At 44.2% G+C, this 25969-nt stretch overlaps 2 long non-coding RNA genes across 6 annotated transcripts in view; both read left to right on the top strand.

Annotated features, from left to right (window-relative positions):
- LOC103884926 overlaps window positions 1-25969 on the top strand; it is an 82050-nt gene that overhangs the window by 41670 nt on the left and 14411 nt on the right. The window lies entirely within an intron of this gene.
- On the top strand, window positions 162-9697 carry LOC116274867. Of its 5 annotated transcripts, XR_004183628.1 has the most exons (5): window positions 162-981; window positions 2446-2598; window positions 4452-4612; window positions 5689-5853; window positions 9300-9697. It is a non-coding gene; the product is annotated as an uncharacterized LOC116274867 (long non-coding RNA). The 5 variants fall into 5 exon arrangements; XR_004183625.1 differs by lacking the exon at window positions 9300-9697 and having other exon boundaries at window positions 164-981; window positions 5689-8478; XR_004183629.1 differs by lacking the exons at window positions 4452-4612; window positions 9300-9697 and adding an exon at window positions 4662-4745 and having other exon boundaries at window positions 165-981; window positions 2446-2588; window positions 5689-8478.

The raw sequence follows: 25969 nt of genomic DNA, 5'->3' as shown, positions 1-25969 counted from the left end.
TCACCTGGGCAACACGGTGAAATCCTGTCTCTACTAAAAATACAAAAATTAGTCAGGCATGGTGGGATGTGCCTGTAATCCCAGCTACTTGGGAGGCTGAGGCAGGAGAATTGCTTGAACCTGGGAGGCGGAGGTTGCAGTGAGCTGAGATCACGCCATTGCACTCCAGCCTGGTGACAGAGTGAGACTCTGTCTCAAAACAAACAAACAAAGAAACAGCAAATATTTATATGAAATAATGCTTGACATCATATGGCATTAGGGAGCTGCAGATTAAAACAAAAATAAGATCCCGCTACACACCCATTAGAATGGCCAGATTTCAGAACACTGACACCACCACATGCTGGCGAGAATGTGAAGCAATAGGAACCCCCATTTGGTGCTGACGGGAATGCAAAATGCTACAGCCACTTAGTCAGTGTGGTGGTTTCTTACAAAACTAAACCAAGGGATCCAGCGATTGTGCTCTCTTGTATTTACTCAAAAGAGTTGAAAACTTTTGTTCACATGGACACAGGCATATAGATGCTTATAGTAGCTTTATTGGTATATCAAAACTGGAAGCAATCAAGATGTCTTCAGAAGGTAGTGGATAAATAAACTGTGGTATATCCAGACAATATAGTATTATTCCATGCTAAAAATAAATGAGTCATCAAACCATGAAAAGACATGGGGCAACCTGAAATACATATTGCTGAGTGAAAGAAGTCAATCCGAAGAGGCTGACTACTGTACATTTCCTACTATATGACATTCTGGGAACAGCAAAACTATGAAGACAGTAAAAAGGTCAGTGGTTGCCAGGTAGTGGGGTGAGGGATGGCATGAATGGGTGGAGCATAGGGGGTTTTTAGGGCAATGAAATTACTCTGTATGACATCATAATGGTGGATGAGTGTCATTGACCATGTCTTCAAGCCAACAGAGTGAATCCTAATGTAAACCGTGGACTCTGGGTGATACTAATGTGTCAAGGTAGGGTCATCAGTTGTAACAAATGTAACAAATTGTAGTAAGCTCTAGTGGGACTTTTGATGATGTAAAAACCTGTGTGTGCCCGGGCCCAGGGGCTATACCAGAACTCTATGTACTTTATAAACAATTTTGCTGTGATTCTAAAACTGCTCTAAAAAATAAAGCTTATGAATTTAAAAAAATACACAGGACTTTGAACAATATTGCATCTCAAGATTGAGATCTCAAGATTACTGGAGAATCATCACTTTTATCATGTGTAGCTGTGTGCCTGTCGTTTTTGCATAGAGCTGACCAACGTCTTGACTAATTACTTCAGATGGGAGCACACGTGGATGAAGCCTGAATGGGCAGCCAGCATTTTCCATCTTTTTGTGATGCTGCTGGAAAAATTAGACTGCTGGCTGAATGCTCTGGCTACATCTTGACAAGGTTTTTAAGTGTTTTGGGGTTCTTGTTGGTCAGCAGGATTTTGCAGAAAGATTACTGTGAAAACCTCAAACCTCAGAAAAGAAACCTTGTCTTCTCATTCTCTTGACAGTGTTTTTGGCAGAGTAGAAGTTTGTTTATTTGTTTTAATCATCCCTCTTCCCTGGGCAATGCTGGCCCATTGGACATTTTAGAATACATGAGAAGGGTGTACACCTTCCTATGTCATCTCTGGGGATCTTCTGTCTGTGGATTGCGGATGGTTTCCCCTGTGATTGTTTTGAGCATCTGAAGTTAAACCAAGAGACAGCTAGAAAATGCTGAGGAAGTCTTTTCTGTGCAAAGATGTCAATTGCAGTCAATCTGTAGCATTCTCAATTAACTTTTTTATAATGGCTAAAATTTATTGGGTGCCTCATAAGTGCTAGGGATATTTAAAATTTATAACAACCCTGTCAGAAAGTATTGCTCTCATTATCTTATAAATGAGGAAGTAAAACTTAGAGAGGTTAAGTGGCTTATGAAGTGGGGATTCCGACCCAATTCTGGCTGACTCCAAAGCCAGCGTTCCTTTCCCTGGGCTTCCTGCAGAGTTCTCATCCTGTTCTGGTTCAGCAAGGGGAAATTTCAGCTCAGCCACTGCCAAACCTTTAAACCACCCAGGAGATTTCACTGACCGTTGTCAAAAATAAAGTCAGATAAACTTTAAAAATTTGAAGTTTATTGCGTATGCAAAAGAACAATTTGAGAACCAGGAGACTTCAAACCTAAGGTGGTAAGAGGAAGCTCAGGCTGGGTTAGAATGCAAAAATGAGGCAGTCATTTACCCTTTGCAGTGACTGCTGACACAATGGGGTTTTCTGAGAGCAGACGTTGGTTAAAAGGGATCATCTTACTCCATTTTTGTAAGGTGACTGAAGTTTTTTAATGATCAGAGGCATTTACAAGAAACAAACTAAATTTCCTTTTGTGGACTAGCCAGTTTTGTCTGTTCAAGAGACTGTCAAGCCTGGCCTTCATTTTATTTTATTGTAGCACCATGTTCCAGAAGAGGCTGCTTTAGCTAAGAAAGTCTGTGTGTGAGATGCAAACGGCACTGGATCCACCTATCAAATCTCACTTTCCTTCACCTAAGAGATGCCACCTATTGGCCATGGATAATCCACCTCCATTTCTTGGTACATTCAGGTTTGTAAACCAAAGTCCAGTTCAGGACACCCTGGGGCTCCCACAATGTTGTCAACACAGAGACAATCCCCACAGAAGGCCAGAATCTCAGAATCCATCCCCAACATAAAGACCCCCCGACAGGTCTGGGTCTGCTCCCCACTTCCGGACCTCCCCACAGGCCTGCCCCCCACTTCCGGACTTCCCAGCAGGCCTGCCCCCCACTTCCGGACTCCCCCACAGGCCTGCCCCCCACTTCCGGACTTCCCCGCAGGCCTGCCCCCCACTTCTGGACTTCCCCGCAGGCCTGCCCTGCACTTCCGGACTTCCTCGCAGGTCTGCCCCCCACTTCCAGACTTCCCGGCAGGCCTGCTCCCCACTTCTGGAACCAGAGGGCACAAGCCCTCCCTCACAACAGGCCACCGTAGTTTCAGCACCTCTGAGTGTAAGGGGGCTCTTTCTTTATGGTCAGCTGAAACTTGCCTGCCTCTAGCTTCCTCTTCTTATGGTGGTCCTGCTTATAATTACACAGAATAATGCTCCCCATCATGGGCCAGTTGGCAGAGGAGAGTTCCAGACCACTCCTCAGGCTTCTCCAGCTGTTTCTTCTTTTTTCTTTTCTTTTTTTTCCCTTTCTTTTCTTCTTCTTTTTTTTTTTTTGAGGAGTCTGGCTCTGTCGCCCAGGCTGGAGTGCAGTGGCGCAATCTCAGCTCACTGCAAGCTCCGCCTCCCGGGTTAGCGCCATTCTCCTGCCTCAGCCTCCCGAGTAGCTGGGACTACAGGCGCCGCCACCTCGCCCGGCTAGTTTTTTGTATTTTTTAGTAGAGACGGGGTTTCACCGTGTTAGCCAGGATGGTCTCGATCTCCTGACCTCGTGATCCGCCTGTCTCGGCCTCCCAAAGTGCTGGGATTACAGGCTCAAGCCTGTAATCCCAGCACTTTGGGAGGCCGAGCCGGGCGGGCCCCGTGTTCTCGAGATTTTTTTTTAAATGCTGTAGTGAGACAACCCCCGTCCTAACTCACCTTTGAATTCAGATTTCAGTTTTGGTGAACAACAAGGAGAAAATTAGGTACCCTTTGTGCAATGTTGCTTGGAGTCCTATCATTTTAACTTACAATATGCACAAGCGGGGAAGGTGGTGGTGGATGCATCAGAGTCCTTGCATTTTGTTTTACAATAGACACAAAGGAGAAGGAGATGGTGGATGCCATCGATGGGAGGGGAGCAGCTCAGTCTGGCAAAGCCAGACTCAACGGCACTCTTGAACCAGCAGGCAGACAAAACTTGTCCTGGCCTTGCCCAGCCAGCCTGTCCCCTTGGGTCAGCCCCAAATTCCCATGCGTGTTTCGCTTCTTGCTTTATGTTCCCATTGGAGGCTATTCACAAATTCAAACTCAGTGGAAGTAAGTGTACCAACTGGTTTAACCCACGTGGCTCTCAGGCACAAATATGCAAACCCTACACTGCTCAATTTCACAGTTTTAAAGAGACTTAAATCAAGTGATATTTCCATTATGATATTAAAGTACAGAAATATCACGTGCATATTAGCTGGGGAATTAAATAAACTGAACTTCCCCCTTTTTGTTTATCTGTACCCACTTTCATCTCAAAACTGTTAAGAAAAATAACATAACTACTTTAGAGGGAATTTATTTTGTTTTCCTCTCTCTCTCTCTACACACACACACACACACACACACACACACACACACACACACAGAAGTTTCTCAAAGTATGCTCTGGAAGATAGGGAAGAAAATCCCGAGCCATTATTAATATAGTATTTGTGACTTGATCTGGGAATTTCTTTGCACACACAATGACACACTTAAAAGTTTAATTCAGTTATTTTTTTTTCCTTTGATGACAGTCTTGTATCTGAATAGCACTTCTTCCTGGACGTAGAGAGAAAAAAGCTTTCTGTAACCAGCAAAATAAACAGCAGACTCATTTCTCGCTTCCAATTCTAATTCATTGAAATTCTGATGTTTCTCTCACCTGACATCTTTTTATTACTGCTCCCACGATAAGGTGAATAGTACTTCTGCCTTTGTGCCGTTGACCCCTTATGTCTTATTAGGTCTAAATTACAGAATAGAAGCCAATCAGGGCAGAGGATCATAAAAGCAAGTCATAATAGCACTGGATGAAAAGATCTTAACAGGTGAAGAATTCATAGTGCTGCTTAAATGCAATGTAATTTCAAGACTCAAATACTGGTATTTTCTGAAAAGTTCAGGAGAAGATGAGAGATTTGCTGCTTTGGGAACTGCAGAATGTATAAATTAGCAGGGGAATTACAGAGGCAGGATCGTTCTGAATGCATGATAATCTGCATTTTAGCATTTATAGTTGCCTTGTATAAATAAGGGGCAATTTTAATTCTGCCATTCCTGCAAGAAAGGCTGATATGTTTCGGTCTCTTCATTTAAAATGGTGCATGCTGCATTCAGCAGGACATTTTAACACTATATTTATTAATCTATCATAATGAGAATTTATAATGCAAAGGATGTCTCGAGTTTTGTAGCTGGGCACAGGGTGCAATGCAATTGAGAATACATTCTCTTGGCACAGAGCATGAATTATGGTTTCCATAATGGGCTGCAGTTCTCTGTAAAATGTTTCCTATTTATTGAAAGTAAATGTTAAATTGTTAACAGTGTATTTCTCTGCATTTCTCAAATTATTATTTTATGGCAAGAATTGAAATATGGATTGCAGTCATAAAAGCCTTTATACCAAGCATCAATTTAAAACCGTTTGCTGCAGCAAAGCGTGGATATGAATCAATGAATGGCAATGGTCTGGACCCCGCCTTCCCAAAGCGGCAGACAACCTATTAGTGGCTGTAGCCCTTAGCCAGGCCACTAGCCCATGTCATGCTTGCTGAACCCGGTTGAGGGGTGCTGTGCATCCAAAAGATGGACACGTCCTAGGAATATGCAGTTGAACTCTGTGCGACAGTTAGTGGAGGTGGGCACGTTTGTGTGTGTGTGTGTGTGCATGTGTGTACTGGTGCTGTGGATGAAAAGCCATGATTCATGTTTAATTTGACTCTGTGGTTTCCATGGCACCCTCTTGATGTTCCTGGTCTTTCTCTGTAGGAATGAGCTGCATCTGCTACTGTCACTGGTCTGAACCCTAGGATATATATCCAAGCTGCACAGATGTACACCAGTGAATGTGAAGGGGCATTTTGGTGAACTGCATGGAGCCCCGGAGGAAGGAGAGGGGGTGGATTGCAGAACAGCTCAGGAGCACAACAGAGAGTTAGTGCTGGAGACAACCTGGTGAAGTTCATCTGGGCATGTGGCCCATTTAAGGCATCGAAGCTGGGTGGGGCCATGAATTGGTTGCCTGTGGCTGCTATAACAAAGTAGCATAAATTTAGTGGCTTAAAACAACAGAAATTTGTCTCTCTGTTGAGGTCAGAAGCCCAAAATCAAGGTGTTGGCAGACAATGCTTCCTCTGAAGCCTCCAGAAAAGCTTCTTCTGTGCCTCTTCTAACTGTTGGTGGTTGCTGGCATTCTTGTGGCTGCATCTCTCCAATCTGTGTCCAAATCTTCCTCTTCTTATAAGGAGAAAACTCATTGCATGGGCCTACCCTAGTTCAGCATGATCTCACTTTAACTTGATCACAATGACCCTGTCTGTGTTCTCACATCCACCATCACCCTATGCTGCAACCCATGTTGTCAATGGAAATTGTAGGATTCTAAGTAAAATTCAACAAAGGATCCCTTAATCTTGTACATTTTTACTGAAACTGTGAATAGACCAAGACCCTCTTTCCAAATAAGGTCAAATCCACAAGTTCCAGGAGGACATATGTCTTGGGAGGATACTATTTAACCAAGTATAAGCCCTGCATCTAGTTCTTCCCAGTGGCCTGTGGTGGAATTAATGTGGGCCACTTCTGAGCTGAAGCCCTTAAGAGTTGGTGCAAGACCCTCTGGTACCCGCTTCTCCTGTTGGGCCTTGTGGAGCCACATGTAATGGGTAGGAGGCAATTACATGCTGGTGGAGCCTCCCTGGGCTTCTGTGCAGGAGAGAGTTATTTTAGGTAGTCTCCTGGTCTTGTAGCAAACATTGTGAGAATGAGTAAAAAGCAACCCTGTGCTGTGTTAAGCCACCTTGGGGGCAGAAGCAGTCTTCTGGGTTGATGAATTTGGGAACTTTATGGGGTAGAGGTGCCTCCTCACCCTTGTTTCAGACCTGCTCCTCTGAGGACCTATGTCCTCTCCTCTTTCCTGGGCTGAGCTTAGGGTGCAGATTCTGTCCTAGCCAGGGGAGCACTGTGTGGTCCAGCACTGCCAGTGATGACAACTAAGTGAATCCCACTAATTCTGAGGCCAGAGATTGGTGAGTCTACTTGGCAGACTAGTAAATAATAATAATAGTAATCATAACAATAACTCAAATTTATATAGTGCTATTATGTTCCAGGCATTGTTCCAAGCGCATTATGTTTATCTCTCTCTCTCTCTCTCTCTCTCTCTCATCTATCTGTCTGTCTCTCTGTCTGTCTATCTATCTATCTATCTATCTCATCTGTCTCTGTGTGTGTGTGTGTGTGTGTGTGTTTGCATGTCTATCTATCTGCCTATCTATCTACCCTCATTTAATCCCCATGTCAATCTTCTGAAGTAGATACTGTTTCTCCTCTCATTTTTTAAAGTTGAAACTGAGCCACAGAGACATAAAGTAACCTGTCCATAGTGTCTTCAGAGTGTTTACACTTAATTAGATTATCTGCTAAAATATGACTGCTAAAATAAAAATTCCAGTAGAATGACTGAATGAAATAAAGGAAATTATCCGCAACATAGAGAAAGGGACAAACAGACAATAAGAAAGCTGTAAATAGCCTTTCTCATACCTAAATCAAAAAGTCTTCCCTCTATTCTTTTTTTTAAACTCCATTTTATCTACTACACTTAGATCTTTATTCCATGTATGATGTGAGGTAGGGATTCAGTTTTATTTTTTTTCTTACATATTGAGCCAGGTTTCCCAATGATGTCTACGAAGCAATCTTTCTCCATGATCTGTGGAGCCATAACTATTTCCTATATATGTAAGAGTCTGAATCTGTTCTCTTCCATTGGTCTTTTTACCTGTGCTTACATTATCAACTTTTGGTTTTTATTGGCAGGTCTTTGTTGAATGCTTTCATAATTGATTCTTGTTTCCTACTAGATTATTTTATTTGATACATTTCAGCACCTAGTTATAATTATTTTCTGCATAAATTGGGCTACTCAGTACTCAGATGATATTTTCTTCTTTAGTATATTGATGTTGTAAATTAATAGGTTTTAAAATAGTGAACCATCCTTGCATTCCTAGGATAAATTTTCCTTGCTCATGGTGTTCTATTTTCGTTAATATACTGTTAGATTTGATTAGCCACTATTTTATTTTGAGAACTTTATACCAACATTTGTAAGTGAATGAGGCTATAGATTTTATTTTTTTATATTGGTCTCCTCAGTTTCAAGATGAGTACTAGTAATCTCATAAAATAAGCTGTGTATTTCAAATTGTATTTTCTGAAAGAACTTGTATAAGAAAGAAATGAACTTCTTTAAACTTTGGTAGAATGCACTTGGACAGCAAGTTAGGCCTATTTTGTTTTGTTGTGTTGTGCTTTTTTAAAATTTTAATAAGAAAAGGCCAATTTATTTAATATTTACAGATTTTATATATATTGTCTATTCTTCTAGTGCCAATTTGGTATTTTATATATTTTTAGAATTGCATCTGTTTCAACTAAGGTTTCAAGTTTATTACTGTTTTGTAGGTTTTTAAGTTTATTAGTGTATAATTACTAATAATATTCTTATGTTATTTTTATTTTAATCTCTAGCTGCAATTATACTTTCTTTTTTGTTCCATCTTTTGCTTTTTGCATCTTTTAATTTTTTATCTTGATTAGTTTTTGCCATGGTCTGTATAAATAATGTTTTATTATGTCAGTTTTTGATTTTGTTAATCTTTTGTATGATTTGGTTCTCTGTGATACTTCTGTTTCTATCTATGTTTTTCTCAGCCTTGTTGTTTGTTTATATGTCCTTGTTTTTCTTTTTCCATCTTCTTGTTTTTTTGAAATTAAATTTTTTATTTGTATGGATTTAAGGGTACAAGTACAGTTATGTTTCATGAATATATTGCATAGTAATAAAGTTTGGGCTTTTAGTGTACCCATCACCTGAATAGTGTATATGGTAGCCAATAGGTAGTATTAACATTTCATCTTTCACCCCCTTCCCACCTTCTCACTATCTGAAATCACCAGTGTCTATTATTTCACTCTGTATGTCCATGTGTGCCCATTGTTTAGCTACTACTTATTAAAGAGAACATGTGGCTTTTGATTTTCTGTTTCTGTATCATCTCACTAAGGATTATGGCCTACAGTTTCATCCATTTTTTTCTGCAAAAGAAATGATTTCATTCTTTTTTATGACTATTATTTCATGATATATATATATATCTCCATATCTGTATCTATATATAATTATATATACATATATATATATATTTTTCATCTTAAGTTAACATAGCTGCTGTTCCTGATGATAGCCAATGAACAGGAAATTGAGTTACATGTATATTATTGAGAGTTTCAGAGGTGAAAAATTGTATCCATATCTATCTAGCTATTTTAAGACAGATACAGATATCATGGCTTTTTTTTTCCATCTTCTTAAGTTAACATAGGTGCTGCTTCCTGATGACAGCTTATGAACAGGAAATTGAGTTATATTATTGAGAGTTTCAGAGATGAGCTATGGAAGAACCAAAAATGTCTCTGGGATGACACTGTACAAGCTCTGTCTGGCCTCATCCTCCAGCTTCATTGCTTCCTGGCTATGTGATTCCCAGAAAATATCTCCGTTCCTCTGTATCTAAGTTTCCTCATTTAGAAACTGAAATTAAAATGGCATCTACCTTATAGGACTACTGTGAGGTTTAAATGGATTAATAGTTCTTTAATGCTTAGAACGGTGCCTTCCCAGGCCGGGCACAGTGGCTCATGCCTTTAATCCGAGCACTTTGGGAGACTGAGGAAGGTGGATCACCTCAGGTCAGGAGTTCAAGACCAGCCTTACCAACATGGTGAAACCTCGTCTGTACTAAAAATACAAAAATTAGCTGGGCGTGGTGGTGCATGCCTGTAATCCCAGCTACTTAGGAGGCTGAGGCAGGAGAATCGCTTGAACCCAGGATGGGGAGGTTGCAGTGAGCTGAGATTGCACCATTGTACTCCAGCCTGGGCAACAGAGCAAAACTCTGTCGAAAAAAAAAAAAAAAAAGAAAGAAAGAAAGAAAGACAACAGTGAACAGTGCCTTGCCATAGTGATGATCAATTAATGTTAACGATGATGATGATGATGATGATGATGCCAGTAACAGTGATGTGGGTTAGTATGAACATAAATCTCAAACATTAAAGGAGGCAGTCCTCACAGGTTTTTCTGTGCCCTCACCTGTATCCATGATTTCTTCTTTCTAGGTATACAACTAAGACTATATTTTTCAGCTCTTGCATCTAAATGGGACCATATGACTGGTTCTCACTAATGTGGTGTAAGACAAAGTGATGTGTGAAATACTGAGTTCAAGCTACTGAAGGAGAGTGTACCCATCTCCACCCTCTGTCTTCCGCATTCACCAGGTGAATGCAGAGGAGAAAAAGGCTCTAGCATTTGGTGGAAGCTTGGAGTATTTTCTCTTGTTTGAATTTTAGTAGTGTGTGGTTTTTAGAAATTATTATTTTAGGAATTATTATTTAGGAATTATTTTAGGAATTATTAATTATGAATTAGTTTAATACAGTCGCTGCCTCAAATACCATTTTTAGGCCTGACATAAGTGGTTTGAAAGCAAGTTGTACCCTGAGACCTTTGCCCTGGTTAAAGTCTCCCCTCTCTATGTGGTTGTTTGTGATGTAGCTTGCGTGTTCCTCATCCCACTGACTCCCAAACCCCGCAGCTGCTGACTATGGTTGAACCTGATGGTCAACCCCAAAGTCATGCAAGTAAGTTCTCTCTTCGCATGTGCTTTCTTTAAAGAAGCCACTCACAACTTCCTCAGGAAAGCCTAAGGAGTGACATCCATAGACTTCAATAAAGGCCTGATCCCATGGTTCCTCTCTTTCTCTCTTGCTTCCACCCACTGATTAAGCTTCTGGCTCCCTGTGAACTTTCCATCAGCCTCCCTTTGGCACGGCTAACCTCTCTGGGACTTGTGAGTAAAAATCTTCTTCTGTGTTACACGTTTTGGTTTCACTTCCTCATACGTCTCACCTGAAGCACACACTGAAATCTAATTTCCCTGTTCAGGTTTCTTCTGAAGTGTGGTTCTCTGGACTATGGCTACTCTGAATAGGGGGACGTTAAGATCAAATTAGGAACAAATTGTAACCATAGAAATCATAACAGTCTGTTTCATCTACCTTGTTGAATCTGTGGTATAAAGTTGTTCATAGTATTCCTTGTTATGTTTTTAAAGACTGGAGGATCTATGGTGATCTTTCCTGTTTTATTTCTAATGGTATTAATTGATTTTTTAAAAGATGAAGGTTTTCACAACAAAATCCTGCTTAAAATCATGCAATGGATTGCCATTGTTTGTCTTATAAAAGTTCAACTTCATGGATGGCAGGTCACCCAGGGTGTGCCCCGACCTCACCCCTGTCTTTCCTGCTAGCTCACCTTTCCCTGCTCCTCAAGCCGCTTTGGCAACTACTCTGGAAAGACTTGGACTTTGGAAGCCACTGTGCACCCTCCTACTCTGGCTTTCAACACACCACTTCCTCTGCCTGCTGACTTCTGCCTCCCATTTTCCCTTCTTTGTTTTAGTTCCTTGGGGATTCACCTTGCTGTTCCTTTACAAAGCTGAGCAGCAGAAAAAGCAGAAAAGAACCTGAGATGTGGTCAGGCTGTAGCTTACATGAATCACATGCTCCCTTGCTCCCCCCAGCTTTTATCAAATCTGTTCTACATCATACAAATGATACTGTTGTCTTTCTGAAGTAAATGGATGGCAACAGCATTGACAGCAGCTGCCTATTGATGAAGCTGTATCTGCCAGTGTCTGTGTTTCAGTGTCTTTTCTGCATTCTAACTTTATTACCATAGCAGGGGCATTGCCACCTCCTTGCCTCACAGGTGAGGAGCAGAGAGGCTCAGCGTAAGTAATATTGCAGGGGATGTGGGGTCTCTTCTGGTAGCCCCTCTGCAGCCTCCTGCACTCTGCACTGTTCTCTGTTCTGGAAGGTCCTCCCTGATCTCTGGCTTCCATGCAGGTTTACCCAGGAGGAAGCTCTAGTCAGGAGATAAAGACATTTATTCTCCAGGCTTCTTCTCTGGCAGGAGATAAAGGCACATATTCTCCTGGCTTCCTTTCTGGTACTCCCTTGGGCAGGTTTCTCTCTAGGTGACCAGATCCACACAATTCTCCTTCTGTCATCTGGTACCTGTACCTTCATTTCATCTTTTCAGGCCTACCGCCTGGTAACAGCTCTTCTGCTACAAGTCCTGGGCTACTGAGCTCTCCCTTGTGGTTCTCCTATACCCACGCCTTTGAAATAGTCCCTTAATGACAAAATTCTACTCTGATGCCTCTATTTATTTTCTTTTTCTTTTTCTTTTCTTTTCTTTTCTTTTTTTTTTTTTTTTTTGACAGAGTCTTGCTCTGTTGCCCAGGCTGGAGTGCAGTAGTGCAATCTCCGCTCACAGCAACCTCTGCCTCCCAGGTTCAAGTTATTCTCCTTCCTTAGCCTCCCGAGCAGCTGGGACTACAGGTGTGTCCCAGTGCACCCAGCTAATTTTTGTATTTTTAGTAGAGGGTTTTGCCATGTTAACCAGGCTGGTCCCAAACTCTTGACCTCAGGTAATCCACCTGCCTCGGCCTCCCAAAGTCCTGAGATTACAGGTGTGAGCCACCATGCCTGACCCCAGTGCCCCTATTTCTAATGTTTCATCTATTTCATATTGAAACATGACAGATCAAGCAGGTAAATGGAAGAACTGGGGCTTCAGTTTCATGTTTAGGGTTTCTAGGACCCAGGTTCCTGACAGCCACTCTCTGCAACACTCTCTTTACCTTTCCCAGTTTTCAGTCACAGAAACAGGCTTTTCATCCTGTATACTGCCAGTGTTAGTTACTGAGTTATCCCATGGGCTTAGAATTCCTTCTGGCTGAAAAGGTAAATGTCACCAAAACAAAACAGATAGCACTGTCCAAAATTCACATTGCCCTTGGTATATTTTTATTGGGACTTAAAGACCTAAAGGTTGAAAGCAAATAAGGTGTGTCGTTGAAAACCTAAAGCAAAGACAGTCAAGTTTCTGAGGAACCTAATGAAAACGCTGGAACCCCCAGAATCCCCACTTCTCTCTGTTTTTGTTTTCTCTTTTCTTTATATTTTGACCTTGTTAAATAATTTCAAGCATCTTCTAGCCCGGATGACTACAATCAAGAGAGACGATGGGGTTTTCACTGAGGTTTTTTTTTTTTTTATTTTAAGGATTGATCTCCATTGGTAGAGAAAACCTCTGTCTCAACTGAAGTCTGTCTCTCAGTGACAAATAGATATTGTCTTGTATGTATACACTGAAGCCTTTATTGGCAGTATTTAAATTATGTACTCATGGAACCAATAAATGAGTGAGCTGGTGAATGAATGAAAGACCATTGGTTTGAACAAAGGGATAAGGTGGAACCTAACAGCAGGTGAGGAGACGGCGAACTTCCCAACAGTTCCGCAGCCATGTCCATGACCATGTCAAAGAAAAACGACTGGTGGGGGTAGAGGATCACCCAGGTGTGGACCCATTAATATCTGGACCCAGGGGCTGAGCGTGAGTGATCACCGTGGAAACAGCTGGCTAAATGAATTCCTGAACAAAACCCACTTCTGCCAGGAAAAAATGGGAGAGAATGGGAATTGGAGGTTGAGTTAAAAGACAAATGTGTCTGTTACAAGCTGTTTGTTCTATTTGTCATATGTGGTATCTTTATAAGAGAGAAACTTAATTGTTTTTAAACATAACTATCTTATTTTCCTTTACCCTTTCCAGCACTAGTGCAAGGGCTTGAGAGCCTTCACAGTGTCTAAGAGCCCCTACTGGTTACCTAAGCTTCATTTTAGCGCTTAGATGGTCTAAATTGTTATATTTACGTCTTGAGTTCATTTAGATATAAAGGGAGAGAAGGGAGTCAGTATCCAGGAGTATCCCTTAGTAAACAGATTATAGGGGTGTGGTCAGGATTGAGAGAACCAGCAACTGCTGCCGAGGCCCGAGGGAGGAGCAGACACAGCAGCCATTCCCAGCAGTCGCTCGATTCCAGTGATGGCTGGAGCTGCGGGAGGGGCCGCGGTGGCAGAGGGTGGTGGGGACAGTGATCTTGGCTGGACACATTCACTGGCAGAACAACGGTGCTGAAGCTGGCGGAAAGTGGAGAAGAAAGGCTTTTCCCCTCCTGCTTCCTAGCCCCAAATTGTCAGTGATTCCCGTGGCTGACACCAGTTTCAAGCCAGAGGGCAAAGCCTCCTTGATAAGTCAGTTGCAGGTATTCACTTCTCTGGGCACAGAGCTGGGCAAAGCTGGGCAGAGGAGGAGTGTGCAGTGGCGGGAGGGGATGCGGAGTTAGTACCACCGTGACTGAGTTACCCTAAACACTTGTGCGTTGTAATTGTCTATTTAATCGTCTGTTCTTACCTCACCTTTGTTTGCTATTAATACATTGTGAGGCCTGCTTGGTGTCTCTGCTATTTCACGAAAATGGCAAGAGTGAGACAGAATGTCTGATTAAAATTTGGGAAGTGTAGAACTTGGGTCCTTAAAGGAGTTTCTAGAAAATCATTATAAGGGTTGAGAGAATTCCATTGTTTTCATGACAGAATACTTGTGTTCATTCATTAATTCCTCCATTCATCAACTTGCACTGATGACAGCTGCGCTCTTGCTGGCCACAAAATAGGCAGGGGGCTTGGTGAGGGGCTGGCACTGTTACTGCTGGAAGCTGATGGTCCAGAAATGAGGCTCTGGCGGTCCTGCAAGGAGGGCGCTAGGGAGGCACGTGGGGGTGTGTGAGCTTCGAGCGGGCTCATAGTTAGCTTAGGCAGCAGCTCACAGGGATGTCACCCTTTGTGGGGGACTGGAAACTGTCATGGAACATCAGTGATGATGGGATGCAGGCACCACTGGTGCTTTGGGAATGTCCGGGTCACTCATCCTCTGAGATCAGACTCCATTTGCAGATGTTGCTACTCTTGCATCTGAGTCATGGCTGTTCTTGTAGTCAGAAAAGTTTTTGAGATGAACAAGCACAGGGTTCTGGAGGAGGCTGCAGAGGCCACAGTCATGCCTAATAAGACACCTTGAGACTGGCATGGAAAAGCATCCTCAGGAAACCATATAGAAAGAAGCCCAGTGCTCATAACAAATGACTGAGTGAAGGCAGCCACTGGTAGGTTCCTGTGATGTTTAATTTTATGTGACAGCTTGGCTAGGCTGGGGCACCCAGACATGGGGTCAAATACCAGTTTACGTGTTGCTGTAAAGGTATTTTCTATATGAGATCTACATTTAAATTACTAGACTTTGAAGAAAGTAGATTAGTCTCTATTATGTGGGTGGGCCTCATCCAGTCACAGGCTTTGTTAGAAAAAGGCTGATCTGCCCAGGAAGAAGAGGCAATCTGCCAGTGGATGGCCTTTGGACTTCACTGCCTTTCTTCCCTGAGCCTTCAGCCTGAATGCCCACCTTGCAGAATTTGGACTTATCAGCCCCCATAAATACATGAACCAATTGCTTAACATCAATTAATCGCTCTCTCTCATACATACACACACGAGTGCACACACACACCATACAGAGCCAGGATATGTATGTGTATCTGTATATCCATCTGGATAGATAGATAATATATATCTACATCTAGATATGCATCCTGGTTCTGTTTCTTTGGAGAATCCTGACTAATGCAGTTACTCATAAGAAAAATAATAACCTGAGATTCCATTGCCAAGAACAGATATTAATGGCTCTTCATTTATTTTCATATAATTTAGTGTCCTCTCATTTTACTAAATAGAAAAAATGTAAATGCAAAATGAATGTGCAGAAATATTTAGTTTAGAAATATGCATCTGCACATGAGTGCAGGTAGCTTCAAGGGTCTAATGAATAAACAAAGGGGAATGAATGAGTGCTGGTTCTATTAAGCACAGACAAAAAGTTAGCAGTCATGCTTCTTTTCTCCATTTTTGCTTTTCAAAACCGTAATCCAATTATTGCCTATTCAAAATACTTAACTTTCAGTGTAGGCATTAATGGTATTAATCTAAGAAATTGTGTTTGCATTGGAAAAGATGATTTAGAAGTATTTTGAAATTTAATCCCCAAGAGGGCAAACTCAGAAAATAATTTCAAAAGCTAACATCTCTGTCTCATTTGGAGTTATTATGCAACTTTTAGTGTGTGGGTTAGAATTATAAAAAAGTGGATAATGTACATATTTAATAATCTCCGTCCCTCTTTCCTGAGGATACTGATTTAGTAGAATGTTACTGCACTGTACCTAACTCTGACCGAGAATAGCTTGTGCTGGGCCCTGAATAGCTACTCGTAGAGAAAGATTCCACAAACAAAATTTTTGCAATGAGACTTCTGTAGTCGTTGTTCCTGAGGAGGGGTGCTGGAAGGAATGCATGACCAAAACCCAGGACAGAAGTCTTGGATGACAGTGGTAAGCACACAAATGCCAGTAAAGCAGGCACCAATAAAAGCAGGTGGGAGAAAGAGAAAGTGGCAGTGTTCTCTTAGTGTATGTAAGTCAGATGTTAGCAGAGACCTTTATAAACTAAATAAACATACTTATTGGATTACCCAGTCAATTTCAGGGCAAAAACTAGTGGATTTTTAACAAAAATATTGTGGGGGCAAGTGGTACAATGTGATTCAGCCCGGATGAGAACAAACCATTGCTTAATGTAAAATGCACCAATTAAAGGAACATGTGAATGTTTGTTCAACAACAACAACGAATGACTATCTTATGTATGACAATCAATATAATGATGCAAAAGCCAGACTTAGACTTGATTGATCTCAGTAAAATTTTGCTAGTTAAGAGTAAGAAATGATAAACAGCCACCCAGCAGCACCACTATTAGGAATCTAAATTGGCATAAAGGGAGGTAAACACAGTCAAATATTTTGTAAAGCAAAAGCACTCTCGGCTCTTTTTTCACAGAAAGGCTTCTGAAAAGGACATGCTTCCATGGAATGAGGCTGGCAGCCGTGTGGAAGATGCTAAGATAAACAAAACTGGAGCGAAGGTGCTGAGCCACCTCCCGAGAGAAGTCCCAGTGGCAGCAGATCCCAGCAGGTCCTCTGGGCTCTTGCCTGTGTCCAAAGCCCAGGAGACTCTCTGCAGTGTCTTTAATTACAGTCAACACAGAGCAAAGTGCCAGGCTCCTTCCTAAAATAAGGAACGGCTGGAGCCAAAACAGGTGTGATTGGAGCAGATCTAGGGGCAGGGAGCAGTGGAGGGCAGGAAAGAGCTGTGTGGTGATAAGACACATGACCAAGCAGATGCTCAATGCTTTGGTCAAAAGCAATTTATTGAGTGTGGAAAAGCTCCCATGGTCCAATAATTGCTTGTTCTACATTTTCCTGAAGAACGGATTGTGGCCCCAGGATTGGTCTGGGGTGTTCACATGAAAGTCTTTTTTTTTTTTTTTTTTTTGAGATGGAATTGCCCTCTCTTGCCCAGACTGGAGTGCAGTGGCATGATCTCGCCTCACTGCAACCTCCCCCTCCTGGGTTCAAGTGATACTCGTGCCTTGGGCTCCTGAGTAGCTGGGATTACAGGCGCCTACCACCATACCCAGCTAATTTTTGTATTTTTAGTAGAGATGGGGTTTCACCATGTTGCCAAGGCTGGTCTTGAACTCCCGACTTCAGGTGATCTACCTTCCTTGGCCTCCCTAAGTGCCAAAGTGCTGGGATTACAGGTGTGAGCCACCGCACCTGTCCCACATGTAAGTCTTGGCTCCAGGCATAAAGTAGAAATTTCTTACCTGCTTGGGGAGAACAAGTGAGGGCTACCCTCTCTTCCGCCAGTATGCAGAGCTGAACAGTGTGAAAAGCAAAGGCACAGAATTCCAGGCGCACACACTTGGCCAGAACCATGTGAGCAGCAGACACGATGTTTTCATTTTCATAATTATGTTCTAAAATTTTTAATAGATTTCAGAATCTCAGCCAAAGCTATGCACATATAACCTACCAGAAATCCTATCACAGTTCTCTTTTAAATGTCCAGGAAAAAAGTTCCACAGGATTCCTAGAAAGGATATTTACATGTAACTCATGTTTCTAAGTTTCTTCCTAGAAAAGGAGTTGAAATAGAAATATTTCAATGAACTTCTAATCAGTTATCATCATGGAGCATTTGTTAATTTCTCATATATATATTTATATATACACAATAAATTCATTTTTCTCTGTTAATCTCCTTTACTTTGACAAGCAAGCTATGGACTGAACTGTGTTTTCCCAAAATCATATGTTGAAGTTCTAATCCTCATTGTGATTGTATTTGGAAATATAACCTGAAGGAAGTGACGAAGGTTTAATGAGGTCATAAGGATGAGTGTGGGGCCCAAATCCAAGAGCATTGGTGGCCTGTGAGGAAGGGATCTCTCTGTCTTTCTCTCTTCTCTGCCTGAGAAGAGGCTATGTGAGCACACAGTGAGAAGACGGCCATCTACAAACAAGGAAGAGAGCCCTCCTTGGAAACCTACCATGCTGACACCCTGCCATGCACTTCCAGCCTCAAGAACTGTGAGAACAAAAATTTCTGTTATTTGAGGTTCTCAGTCTGCAGTATTTTGTTTTGGCAGCCCAAGCCAACTAATTCAAAGCATGGGCTCTGTCGGTTCTGGGCATGCTCCTCTGTTCTTGTTCTGGAGGCCCCAGGGGCACGTGGAACTGTCCTTGCTGCTGGGAATGCCCGTGGGTGCAGGTCTCAATGTGTGCTTTCCTGAATGTGGCTTCAGTCCCACCCACCACATTCCCTTTGCCTGCTGTGCCTGGTTCTTCCAGCCCTTCCCTGACTCAGCCTCCCTCTCCTTAATCTGTTTTTCGTTTTTTTTTTTAAATTTTTTGCCCATCTCTCAAGGGCAATTTCTCAGCCTTCCACTATTTGCATTTATTTTTCTGGATGTAGTTCTTTTCTCTGCAGTATAATTTACATTTCTAAGTGGGTCCCAGGAAGCCCTCTGCAGGAATGCGGCGGAGCCTGTGTTTGGCAGCAGTGCAGATGCCCTTAAAGTAGCTGAAAAAGCAAATTTCTTCAAAATGCTTTGAACAAAGGGCTCATCCATTTACCCCATGAGGATGGTCAAACAAAAAATGAAATCAAGGGTTATAACTCTAACTCCACAACAGATTGAACTAGAGTGAGTTAAACTGAAGCGATTAAAAGAAACTTAGTCCCACTACATTTCTTGACACTCCATGCAAAAAGGAAGTTGCAAAACTCAGAACAAAGTAATACATTCTCATGGCATTCTCATGGGAAGCTCTGCATTTGTGGATCGGCATTAAGGAAAAACAACCCCCGTGAAAAGATGGAGGAGAAGTGAGGATTTGAATGGGTTGGAAGTGACACTGGCTGTCTGGTCCAAGAGTCAAGCAGACCTGCCTTTTCTGGGCTGGCTCTTCAGATGAACAGGTCATCGGTGGGGCAACATCAAAGACACGGTCAAGTTCTGAGAGCCTGGAGCCAAGTTCTCGGCTTTGCTCAGTTCACACTTCATAGGAGGCACATTCTCACAACTGCACTGCTATGTCACTGTGGGTTGCCCTGCATGGATTCTCTTTTCAAAAGGGTTTGAATGTGGGCTCTAGAGTAGCTGACAATGAAGAATGTTTAAAAAAATTCATTTTAAATTATTTGAGTTCCAAAGAACGGTGTTAAAAGATAAGCTTGGGCTGGGTGCAGTGGATCAAGCCTGTAATCCCAGCACTTTGGGAGGCCAAGATGGGTGGATCATTTGAGGTCAGGAGTTCAAGATTAGCTTGGCCAACATGATGAGCCCCCATCTCTACTAAAAATACCAAAATTAACTGGGTGTGGTGGTGGGCACCTGTAATCCCAGCTACTTGGGAGGCTGAGGTAGGAGAATCGCTCGAATCCGGGAGGTGGAGTTTGCAGTGAGCCAAAATCACACCACTGCACTCCAGCCTGGGTGACAGAGTGCGAATCCATCTCAAAAAAAAAAAAAAAAAAAAAAAAAAAAGCTTGGGCACATTACCATTTTCCTAAGTTGATTTGAGCATTCAGTGATTCATGCACTGGGCAACAACCAGACCACAAGAGGTTCAGGGCTCCACTGAGGGAGTGTGAGGTTCAAGAGGCTTGCGGAAGCAAGATCAAGAAAATATTGGTTAAAGTGGAAAGTCCCTAGTTAGAGGTTTAGTTGGTAGTTTTAGCTTGGCAAAGTCTCTGGTTAGAGGTTAGGTGGTGATTTCTGATTGGTTAAGTCTCTGGTTAGAGGTTAGTTGGCAGTTTCTGACTGGCTAAGCTTAATTTCGTTTTCCCAGGCTGTGACCATTTACTCTGAGTAGGGTTACAATTACTTGTGCAGGAACTCAAGTCACTGGAACAGTTTCAGCCTAATGGCCTCCCAACGGATTATCTTTAACAACTGTAATGATCATGGCTAAGAGCTACTGAGCATTTGAACATGCCAAGTGCTGTTCTAAGTCACTTGTATGCACCACCTCATTTGAACCTCACAACAAACCAGGAAGGCAGGAGCCATTATTAGACAAATTTTATGGATAAAGAAGCACAGAGAGGTGAAGGGGTGTGAACAGGACCATGTAGTGAGTAACGGGCAGAGCTGGGGTTGGGAGGGTACTTGGCTGCAGCTTTCCTGCTCTTGACCACATCAGTGTCAACATCAGTGCAGCAGAGATGCCTACGTGTGTCCATGGTGGTCGAAGTCAAGACACTCAGCAGGCTCTAAGTCAAATGCTCCAAATAATCTTGCTTCTCGTGTCTGTTCCAATCATCCCACTCATTCCCTCTATAGTTAACTAAGGGGAAAACTCAGCTGGAATATTCCCATTGCTTTATGCTGTCAGTCTTCTTTCTTCTCTTTGCTACGCAGATTACAAAATGTTGCCATAAAGACATTTTTTGCCTGCCTGGTCTCCTCTTAGGTACCTAGGGCCACTTCCTCCATTTACCACATCAAGAGCCCCAGGTACATTCTGATGCCCCATCACTGACCTCAGCCTGGCCTGTTCTTACATCTTTCCAGGGCAGCAGGGACCAGTTAGAGACAAAATGGCCAAGGGTCTGGTCTCAGAGTGCCCTCTGTGTGACCACTGGCCCAGGAAGTCAGGTGGGCACCAGGGATTGCTCAAGAGACTGCAGGGTTTCCAGGGAGAGCATGAGGTGGAGCAGGAGAGATTTGGCCACTTACCAGCTCCCAAGAGGGGCACCCCAGTCTCTTGGCGCACAAGGGGCTCTGAGTGCAGCAGTGTTTGGTCACCCCAGCAAGTTCCAGGCTGGTTCCTCATAGACTGGGTCCAAAGCGGGTAGAGGTGTGTGTGAGTGAGACCTCACTTCTTTCATTAAACAAGCAGCAGGGCTGGGGTGCGGGAGAGGTGAGTGAGGGGCTTAGGGCACAAAACGTAGGGAGGCAACTTTTGTCTCATGGCCGATGCTCTGCTTGTACCACCTGGAGAGTGGGGCCTCCTTCCACCATGCCCTGGGGGCTTCACTGAACTCGCCCTAGTATCAGCTTTCAGTGGTTGAACTGTATTTCCCTCCACAAAAGAAATGTTGGCGTCCTAATCCCAGAACCTCAGAATGTGACCTTATTTGGACATGGGTCTTTGCAGAGGTAATGCGTTAAAATGAGGTTGTTAGGGTGAGCCCTAATCCATGTGACTGGTGTTCTTATGAGGAAGGGAGGGTTTGGACACTGGGGCTTGCATGCAGTGAGAAGGCCACGTGAAGGTGAAGCAGAGGTCGGGGAGATGCATCTCCAAGCCAAAGGACACCAAAGAGTGCTTGCTGCCACTGGAAGTTGGAGAGGGGCCAGGGCCAGAGGCTCCCTCAGATCCTCCGGAGGAAACAGCCCTGACCACAGCCCGATCTCAGACTCCAGGCTCTCAGATCTCAGACTTCCCAACCATGAGACAATAAATATGTGTTGTTGAAGCTGTCCAGCATGAGGCAGCATTAGGGGGCCCGCCAGCCCCTGGCCCTGACAAGTATGGTTGCTTTGGTGCTCAGAGTGCAAAATGCAGCACCCACTGAGTGAGGAGGGAGGAGGAGGTGTGACGTCAGCTCTCCCCTGACTCCAGAGGCCCTGGCACCACTTGGCATTCGTGGGCAACTCAATGTGGCAAGGCCTGGGCCCAGTTGAGGTGGGAAGAGGCAGGAGTGGCTGGGTTGGGCTCCTGGACACAGCCTCGGGGTGACAGCCTCACAGCAGAGCCCTCAGCAAAGGAGCGGGGAAAGGTCATGGTGGGGGCAACACTGTCCTCAGAGTGCCTCTTGCAAACACACAAACAACACCCATGGGGACCCCCAGACCTAATGGGAGCCAGGGCAATGGGGGCAGCCTTTTATGGGGCCAGAGGTTTTCCAAAACCAAGAGCAGACAGACTGAAGTGGCTTGCAAAAATAGAAATTACAAACTGCTTTTTCTCTGCACAGTTGTTGTACACAGAGGGTTTTGAGTTCATAAGGGCAGTTACCGCCTCCATTTAATGGGCTTTGTGAAGCGCTGGGCACCATCACACACAAAGGGAGAGCTGTACAGTATGAAGTCATGAGGCTTTTAGAAATAGGGACCTTCACCAATTGCAGAACAAGCACCAGATTGAAAGCTCAGAGACCTAAACCTTAGCCCATGAGTGTCCAATAACTTTGATTACATGACACAGCCTTCCCAGGCCTTAGTTTGCTCAACAGTATAATGAGATCACTTAATATCCTGTCTTAATATTTCACAGTTTTATAGTATGCTTGTTTTTCTCTGAGATTGGGATTTAGGCACCACATAGAGACACATCTTTGTGTTCTCAAATGCAAATTAGTAATGAACAAGACTAAGAGTCCTGCCCTATGGAGGAGACATGAACAAACATGGTGGGCATGGTGGCTCCATGGCATCCATCAAGTGAGCAGAGCAGCGGAGACGACTCTCCTGGCCACCCAGGTGACTGGTGGTGCTCAACTGCCCCAGAACTCTAAATACAGCAGCCCAGGTGCTAATGGCCAGAGCGTTGACAGGTGCTGAGTGGAGAGACGCTGGAATCCATCAGTGGGGTGGGTGGGATCCCCCAGCATGTTCAAGGACTTCTCCAGTTCCCACAGTTTGCAGGATTTCTCTTTGGATTCTGTGTGTAGTGGGAATAAAATCTGCAGAGGCAGATATCACGTTTTAAGCTTACAGTGATTCAGCTTCCTGGGGAGCAGGTTGTGCTGTACTAAATGGCACATCAGCAAACACCAGGAACAGTGATAAACAGTTTATGAGCCACCATAAATGTAGAGGAATACCACTTGGATAAAAGAAGCCTGTTCAATCGTGTCCCAAGCATAGGTTACCAAATGAACATCTCACACCGGATTTTTATCTAGACTCTTGGTTAAGGTTTCTATTTCCCTATCAAGCAACCAAAAACCTTTCCATTGTATGATGTGCTGGAAATTTGACGAATGATCCCTCCTACCTGATTTTGCACTGCCATTAGATGTTCATCATTTCAATTTCTCATCCGTCTCCTTGGTGTCAGAGCTGACTTGTTCTTTACCTTGGCATTATTTCCCTCTGTGCTACCAGGAATGGCTTGCAGGCATCAGACAGCTGAGGCTGGCTCAACCACAGTGGCAGTGGGAGGTGTGGAGGTTGCCTGCTCCCTGCTCTGCACATGGCGAGCTAGTTGGGCTCACAGGACTTCAGAGATAGCTTCCTGCCACTGATCACCAAATTCTCGGTGGTAGAAAAGTGTCATCATACAAGGGCCTCAATTGAGACTTATCCAATGTCCTCTTGTTTCCCATTGCTGAAGGCTTGATGAATCTGGCCTCCTCCACTCCAGCATAGCAGCACTTTAAGAAGTTAGCAGGGTTTATGGACTACGGTGATGGACAGCAAGTGGGTGTGCAAAGGCCAGCAGAGGCAGATAGTAGTCCCAGTTGGGGTTGCAAAGCCAGGATTCCAGGGCCAGAGCTGCCAGGCTAGGAGGCTCACATGGGGGCATGTAGGTTTGAGGAAGGCTTCAGCAGGTGGCTCTGCCCCTCCGCCTGTGGAAAGGTGTTCACAGCCCCCATGCATCCAGAGGCTGGGAGGTGAATGTGGGCCACTAAGTTAAGAGCCAGCCAAAACCCCACGGACAGGGTGGGGCCTTGGCCAGTTTCTGTGCCTCTTCAGGACAGCTGCCAACTTCTCCCAGGTGCTGAGAGGCTCCTTGCCAGTGTTACTTGTTTGGTTCTCTTTGAATCAGGCAGCTTCTTCCCGGGCATCCCCTTCTCAGTCCTGTCTTCCTCGCCTTCCAGCCTGCAGGTCTGGGTGGATGCTAACACTCACCTGTAAAAGCCATCGAGCACGGCTCTGTGCAAGGCTGTGCCACAGCTCCCCATGGACCTGCTCCTGTGGCTCAGCTCACCAGCAGCACAGCATCTTCCAGGCCCTCTGCACAGGGACCAGACCAATGGTACATCCTCTGCTATAAGAGGCAAAGGGCCACCATATGTGCAGTTCTAGAGGGCAGGGTGGGGTTGCACTGGGCAAAGTCAGCAACACTATTGGGAAAGGCAACCTCAGGGACGCAGGTTTTCCACCCCTGCTCAGACACATAAAAATGGGCTATGGGCCTGAGACACATCCTTACCAGAAGGCAGCATCCTCACAACCTCTGCTTGACCCATTGCCTTGTGTGGGAACATCTCTCCCTGTTTCTGAGTCAGTGTGTCCTCTGTTCCGCTTCAGGGTGTGTGTCACATGGCACCCGGCCAGTCCCACTGCTATGTCTGTCCCCTGTGGGGAGAGGGCAGGTCCTTCTGCTGCAGAACAAGAGGGAAGAAGGGTGTGTGCCTGCTGGTGGCCTTGCGTTGGCTGCTGGGAGGGACCCACTTGTCCTGGGGGACCAATGCCCAGCATGGAAATGGATCTTTTCCTGCTTCTTTTCCACGTGAATACAGCCTTGTTTCATCCAGTGCTTAACTGCTTGTATTCCTTGGCAGCTGTGATGCCAGGATGCAGTGGGAAGAAGTGCTTCTTATAATAGGTGACAGCAGCCACTTGTATTCCCCAGAGGTACATGGTACACAGTGCATACAGCGGGTGCATGGGGACCTGCTTTCAAACCACAAGGATGCATGGAACTTTGGTGCTCTGCCTCCCGCCTGGCACCAAGCCTCCCTCCTTCCTGGAGGCACTTTCTGCAGAGTCTGCTCCCATAACTGACCTCACAGCATCAGACCAGCACCCTTTTCCTGTTCCTCCTTGGGCCATTACCCTCCCTACAGGGAAGCGGCAGGTGTCAGGGGCAAAACCCACACAACTGGGAAACAGCACCGAAGTGTCCCACTCCATAAATGCTTTTTTCTCTTTCACATAAAAATATTTTTCTCTTGCATTTCAGATTAAGAATTGATTCACACTTAGTGTAGAAAAAAGGGCAAGCAATATTTTTAATACATATTGTTTAAAAAGGAAGGGCGATTTGAAATATTGCCACCCAAAACATCATCGTTATCGGAATGTGTGTCTCTGTATCCATCCCCGCTTTCCAAGTTGATCTTGGAACTGGGGAGCAGCACGCTCAGCTCAAGAGGATCCAGTGTAGAAAGATGGGTGTGAAGGGGCTGGTCCCTGGGCTTGAGCCCAGGCCAGCTGCCCTCTGCTGGTCCCTCCTGCATGCTTCTGTCCACCCTGTCCTTTCTCCAAGACTGGCCAGCTCCCAGCATGTGCACGCAAGGAACAATGACTCCATGTTCCTCTGCGAATGTGAGTGCGTGCAGAAAAACAAGGGGCTCTAAGAGTCCTTCCATTGAGTGTGGGTGCAGCCAGGATGGAAGAAGCACATTCTGGGGCTCCAAGGAGGCTCCTCCCTTTCCACTGCCTTTCAAGGCTCAGGTTATGTGCCATCTGCACCCAGCTAAGAGGTTAAAGCAAGAGCAAGCATCCCTCTCTAACAGAATCTCTGCTGATGGGAAACCATCCATCTCACTACAGCGGGTGCCTCCCTCCCTATTAGCAGCCAGCAATATTGGTCCTTCATTTCCCAGCTTCTTGAACTGCTGATTCATGGCTGTCCTCAGGCCAC

Source organism: Papio anubis, chromosome 5 (genome assembly GCF_008728515.1).
Source record: "Papio anubis isolate 15944 chromosome 5, Panubis1.0, whole genome shotgun sequence".
Classification (NCBI taxonomy): Eukaryota; Metazoa; Chordata; class Mammalia; order Primates; family Cercopithecidae; genus Papio; species Papio anubis.
This window is presented reverse-complemented; position numbering and strand designations above follow the sequence as displayed.